Below are 6995 nucleotides of genomic sequence, written 5' to 3'. Positions count from 1 at the left end.
GGGGTAGATGCCAGGGAAGTTTTTTTTCCAGGCTGGGGTGGGGAGGATGAGGGTAATGCCGAAGACCTCGTGTCCCAGGGTGGGCCTCTGGCTGGGCTTCTCCATGCCCAGCTTAGCAGCTGCTGCACTCATGGGCACCCCCAAGCCGGCCAATGTAGGGGCAAAGGGCCAGATGGCAGCCCACTCCTGGTCGGCTACAGGCAGCCAGGGGAGGTGAGAACTAGGCCTATGATTGGGGCAATAGCTCTGTAGAAGGAGAGAGCAACTAGACCGTGGGCATAGAGAGGAGCAGCACAGGGAAAGCACAGGGCCTGGACTGGTGCTTAGGGATGGACTTCCCTGCCTCAGGCAGCATAGGGAAATCCACTGAGAATGGTAAAGGTGGTGACAGAGCCTGCCTGCCTCACTGGGGGCCTGGAGCAAGCGTGGGGACATAATCCCCACTCACAGCAAATGGTGGGAAACTGACCAGCAGAAGCAGCCACAGATGGGAATGCTCATGGGCCTGAGGGAGGTGCGTTCTGTCCTCCCATTTCCCATGGCTCCCCATAAGGGGGACGGGAGCTGGGGGGAGAAGGCCGGGAGAAAGGAATGGTGCAGGGGCTCCTATCCAGGAGGAAAATACCTTGAAGAGGTCTTCCCTGTGGGTAGCTGAGGCACAGCCAAATCCAGAAGGCCCCTTGGGGAGTGAGAGTAATGGACACACACAGACCTGAAGTTCAGAGCCCCAAAACAGCATTGGGAGCCCGCCCCAGCCTTCCAAGCCAAACCTTTCACAGCCCTACTCAGAGCATTCCTCCTCTCTCGAAGCTTTCTCTGTCCCCCTCCTCAGCCCTGATTCCACAGCTACGCTTGGTCAAAGGAGTGACCCACCCCTCACAAGAGGGCAGTCATAGGCACAAGGAGCCCAAGCGCCTAACATCCCACCATGCTGTGAGGCCTCAGAACTTGGTGTCCACCCAGGCCTGCTGTCAGTTCACCGCAGCAGCTCTTACTGTCCCCCCACCCAACACCACTAGCACCCATGGCCGGGGGGAGGCAGCAGAGACCGGGGAAGTCTGGAGAACAATGAAGCAGACGGGGTGGGGAACACTGAGAGGGCACAGGCTCTGTCTACTCAGGGAAGAAGCTATTCAGCCCCGGTCGGAGGGACCACAGGAAAGCACACCCAGTCGGACAGGTAATGTGATGTTTCAAAAGAAGCTGAAAATTAAATTTTTACTGAAACACCCAGTTTTAAAACATTGGCAGAAACCTCAAAAGTAAAATGTTTATGGACATGTACAGCATGTCTGGAAATTCCAACTTACTATGTGCTCACTGTCTGGCAGGCCTGTGACTATCTCATGGGCACAGGCTAGACACCACAGCCTTAGCTTCCCCTGGACCTGCCTAGCCCAACCCTCTAAAGACCATGTCAGGGCTTAGGGCTGGACCATGGGAGGTGCAGACAGGAAACCCTTCTTGGCTTGTGCAGGCCCTGGTCCCACAGCTCACCTTTCCCTTCGTGTTCTGCCTGCCCCCTAAGACTCTGCCCAGATGTGCCGGCCCCTTCCCACCTATCCAAGCCTGACTCCTCCTCTCAGGCCCACTCAGAGTCACGACCTCCACCTCCTACCTCGGAGGGTCAGCACTTCCCAGCAGGATCCCATTCCTCCATCTCTGTTCTCTATCCTAGCTATTCTAGATGCATTTTTATTCATTTGGTTCTACCCTAAATTGCTAAGATTGGGGTCTGGCCTGCTAAGTGGGGACAAAAGTAAAAACCCACAAGGGGATAGTCAGTGATGGCCAGGCGATTGGCAGGTAAGAGCTAGACCTTTTCTCCTTTCGTAGGGGCACTCAGCTCACCTAAAACATATCAGGTCCTGCCATGGCTTCATGGGGGCAACCCAGAGTCCTAGCCCCCAAACTCTGCCCGCTGGGCACTGGGCCTGGGGTGGGAGTGCCACCTGGTGGCCACTTTGGAACAGAGCGAGTCAGCCCAAACTGCAGCTACAGATAGTCCCAAGCCTTTCTGGAGACAAACTCCTCCTCCCTCCGCCCCACCATAACCCCACCGTCACCCCCATCTCTGAGCCTCTATTCTCAGTGCCCAAGGCCTGTGGTAGAGCGGGATCTCGTGGGAGTCATGTGGCGCCCATCCAGACCAACAAAAATCTCCTGACTTGAAGTGGCTGGGAGGTCAGAGAACAAATCCCGGCATGGCCACTGACCCAAGTCAGGCAAGGCCTTGCCCCAGTCTGAGCCTCTGCTCCTGTTAACGGAAGGAGAGACAGCAGCTATGCTTCTTCTGGTTGATCTCCACTCTAGGCCACAGACCAGCAATGCTCTCTCATCCTACTTTCTGCATGTCCTTCTTGTTTGTAGGTTGAAATGCATGTGCTTTTAAAACTAGCTCTGTAGGACAGGCGTCCCAGGACCCTCCCAGCTCTGATGTGATGTCCAAGCCTGCCGTGGCCACCTGAACGAAGAAACACTTGCAGACATGTGGTCTCCCACAAACCGTGCCCAGTCTTCCATAGATACAGTGGTCTAAGAATCCCAATTCTTGACATTCGGTTTAGCCTGGGAGCCCCTCACAGCAGCCCTGACAGTGGTCACACAGCCTCTCACATACCCCCAGCGACCATGAGCTCACCTCCAAGGCTGGCTCGCCCACCTTACTTAGAGAGCCGTCTCCCCCAGGGGAAGACTCCTGCCCAGTGGTCCTACATCTGTCCTCCAAGGCCACACGGACCAGGTCTAATCCCTCTCCCTGGGATAGAGCCAGGGGATTTCAATAGGGGATTTCAACACGGAGGTCATGCCCTTCTAAATCTATTCTTTTTTCAGGGTAAATAACCTGTTCCAATTCAGTCCTCTCATGGGGTTTTGAGGGTTTTCTGTCATCCTGGCTGACTCCTAGGACATCGGCAGTCATTTAACAAATGTCTACAGAAAAGCTCTTAGGTGCTGGGGAGCTGGGTTTGTGCCTACCTCCTTCAAAAATAGGGTGGCAGATCAGAACACAACATTCAGGGAAGAGGCTGAGTAGCAAAGCGTTGGAAGATTGACTTCCCTCTTAACCAACCTCCCAAAGGCACTGCCTTATTGGGCTGAGTGCTAAATGCTACTGATCTTAGCCCAGGGTCCTCCTTGGGCCAATTCCCACCCACCATGTGTGGCTTTCTGGAACACTGGTTGAGAAAGATGGTGAGTCTGAATCTGGGCCTAGGAGGGGGGAAAATGAGACCCCATCATCTTACATAAAAGCGATTGGTTTTCTAGTCCCCACCACAGGACCTTAGACCGTGCCTACTCCTGTCCCTTTTTTTTTTTTTTTTAAGATTTTTATTTATTTGACAGAGAAAGAGACTCAGTGAGAGAGGGAACACAAGCAGGGGGAATAGGAGAGGGAGAAGCAGGCTCCCCGCTGAGCAGGGAGCCCGATGCAGGGCTGGATCCCAGATGACCCAAGCCGAAGGCAGACGCTTAATGACTGAGTCACCCAGGTGCCCCTATTCCTGTCCCTCTTATCAGGGTTGCCTCGTAAGGACGCTGACTCCATCAGTCATCTAGAACATTCGCCAGCCCAGCTCTGAGAGCCCTGCCAGCTCTGATTCGCACATTGTCAATCTCCACTCCAATCTTAGCAATTTAGGTAGGAAGGGAAGATGTCGAGCAGGACACAAGGGAGCTCCAAGAGGTTAGGCTGTCTGTGGAAAAGACCCAACCCTCAGCCAGTCTCATTTAGAAGATTGAATCCCTTCTAAGAAGCAAGATGCCACTTCCTGAAGGGATGAGTGCTAAGCAGGCCCCGCGGTGCCTCCCATGGGCTTCCAGGCCTGGCACTCAGGCACGAGGCCCCAGGATATGGACCGCTGGAATCATGCCCATCCAGTCCCACCCCAGTCCTAGAAAGGTTAGTCTCCCAGCACACCCACATCCCGTGACCACAGGAAGCACTCATGTGTAAAAAGGGGGAGTATCTACCTCTCAGAGTCGTCCTGAGGTTCAGCTGAGATAGCATCTGTGCGTGCCTAGCTCTGGGACTGGCAAAGAGAGGGGGCTTGATAGATGAGTACTAGTGTTCCGCATCGCTGTCAGCCACTTTGCCAGGGTACAGCAGGGCAGTGCCTCGATCTCTGCACGAGGCATTTCAAGCATACAGGAAGCTGAATTCTGTCAGCAGCAACTGTAGGGCGTGAAGGAGCCAGACAGGGCTGGGCCCAGGGAAACCAGGGGCACAGCCAAGCCGACCTAACCCCCACCCAGGCCCAGAGGGGGCTTGGAGAAGCTGGGTAAGCACACGGGGGCCCGGAGATTGGAGAAGATTTAACCCCCGCCCTGACTTTCTCAGCAAACATGCGATGCCATGGCCTGTGGCAGAGGTGACAAGAGGCCAGCACAGGGTAGGGCTCTGAGAGCTTGGTCTGGGGCCCAGGCCAGATGGGGCCCATGTGCCCAGCAAGCTGTGCCAGCCCAGCCCATGCCAGCCCAGCCAAATTTGAGTTATATCAGGAGAAGGGATCTGTTCAGAAAACTCACCCATCTTTGCATATTTACATATTCTATTTTGGGGTCTCTTCCTTTTTTTTTCTCCCCTTAGCTTCCTAGAAAAGTTCTCGTGAGCAATTCCAACTTCACCTCTGCTGAACTGCAAAAGCTCACTCTCAGTCTCATCTCCCCTCCAACTGCCAACCATCTTCCCTCCAGCTACTCTGTCACAGGCGAGGTTCCCCCAGAGCTCTCCAACTTCCCTGCCTCTGCTGCCCCCACCTATTAGGGCCTCGACCCCTACCACTGGGCTCTGGGCCCATGACAACATCTCTGCAAGGTTGCCGTGGCTCAAGTTGGCAAGTCCAAGGTTACAAGCCCCAGTTACCAGATCTCTCCATGACGGCTCACAGCACCTGACCAAGCCTTCTTTGTCCAGTTCCTTCCACTCTGGCACCTATGACAACTCCTGGTCTTGCATTCCCGGAAGTGGCAGACACCCCCCTTCTATGTTCCCTGGCCACCGGTCACCACCCCTATACGGTCTAACTCCTTAGTGGGGATCCCTTTCCTGCTAGCTATCCCTGAAGAGGTGAATTCCCTTGTCACGTGACACAGTCCCAGTCTTCAACTTAAAACTTCCTGATCATTATTATCTCCAGCCTCAGAACTATCCAACTGTTTGTTCTACAAGACATCCCCACCTGGCTGCCCCATGGCACTGTGAGCCCAACATGTCCCTAACTGGACCTGTGTTCCCAATCCCACGCCCCACCCCTTATTTGCTGCCCCATCTACCCACACCAACCCTGCGGTCCCTTCCCTCTCCCCCTCGTCCCCACAGCTAGCCTGTCTTTCACATCTCCCTTCCCTCCCCGCCACCCAGCCCCCCTGCTGCGGCTCTCCTCAAGGCCCCACTTGAGTCCCATCTGCAGGCAGCAAGCCTCCTAGCTGGTCTCCTACTGCCAATCTCACTTCCCACAAATCCAGCCTCCACGCAGCTGTCAGGTTACCTCACAAGAATCTGGCTCTCCCACTGCCCTGCCTAAAGCCATCCAAGGAGCTCTCTGGTGTCAGGAGAAAGCCCAAGCTCCTCAGCCTGTCAGACCCTGCAGCGCCTCCCCCACACAAACACACACACATACACAAACACACTCACTCACCAGCCAGGGGCAGCAGTGGGAGGTACACCAGCTTTGGAATAAGACAGACCTGAGTTCCCAAGGCCGACTTGTCCAATGCCTAACTGAGACTGTGGACAGATGACCTCACTTCTCGACCCCGGTATCCCCACCTGATAACTGGGGGTAATTAAGTATGTTCCCCTTTCCCAAGATGCCATATGAACAATGACTCCTCACTGCTAATTAGCTCTCCACCTGCCCTCCCCTCACAGCGCCACACAGCCCGGTGAGCCCACGGTCAGTGCTAAGTGGATCACTGGCCTCCCTCCTGCAAGTCTGCCCTACTCCCCACCTGTTCACACACAGCTGCCAGTGACCTCTCTAAAATGCAAAGCTCACTCTACCCTGATTCAAAATCTCCCTCAATGCCCCAGTGTCCTTCAGAGAAGTCCAAACTCCCTATGACGTGGCTTACAAAATGACCCAGCCTCAGCCTTCCTCAAAATCCACCACCACAGAGGGCCATAGGACCCCTGTTCTTCCCACTCCCAGCCCACTCAAAACGCACTCCTTCCCGCCCAGTTCCTCCTCCCCCAGCTCTAGGTCAGGCACCACTCTCTCCAAGCAGCTCTCCCTCACACACATATCCCCACCCTAACACATACCCCCACCCCAACCCAAGTGAGCTCCCCGTCCTAGGAGCCCCAAGCCCAGGGGATCTGCCTCGCCGGCTCTCCTCAGGCCTTAGTGTAAACATCTGTTTTTCTGTCTTCCCAGTGACGTGGCTCTGTGACATCAAGGACCCCGTCAGGTTTACCTGGCACAGAGCAGAGGCTGGACAAACGTTTGTTGAAAGCGTGGAGGGAACAATGATGAGGAAGGAGGCCTTGGCCCATGGAAAGCCCCAGACTCCGTCGCGGCACTTATCAGACTCAACATATATTATTTAAAATGTGGCCAAAGGAAGCAAAGCCAACTTGCCAAGACCCTGGAGGAAAGAGCTGACAAAGAAGGGAAAGGGAAATCGTGGAAACAGTTCAATTCTGGGAAGCCCTACAACTGGTAGTTCGGGGTCAGTTCCAGGGACAGAACAGGGTTACCCAAATGTCTCACAGCATAAAGGGGTGGGGGAGCTCCAGCACCTCTGAAGGCAGTCCCCGGGGGCAGAGTATGATTTGCCACAGAATGAAACTAGCTCTAGGCAGGCAGTAGCGTGGGGAGAGATAGGGCTGTGTCAGGCCCATTTGACCAAGTGGTCCCACAAGGATGGAAATGGCCTTTGTTTCCACCACAAACAAGCCAGGGACACTGCGTGCAAAGACACAGCTTTGTTCCCAAGCACAAGGAGACAGCTGGGCTCCAAGCAGACCACTGAGGCACAAAGAGGCCCGG

The sequence above is a fragment of the Martes martes genome (assembly GCF_963455335.1).
Source record: "Martes martes genome assembly, chromosome: 7".
Classification (NCBI taxonomy): domain Eukaryota; kingdom Metazoa; phylum Chordata; class Mammalia; order Carnivora; family Mustelidae; genus Martes; species Martes martes.
Note: the sequence above shows the minus strand (reverse complement) of the source record.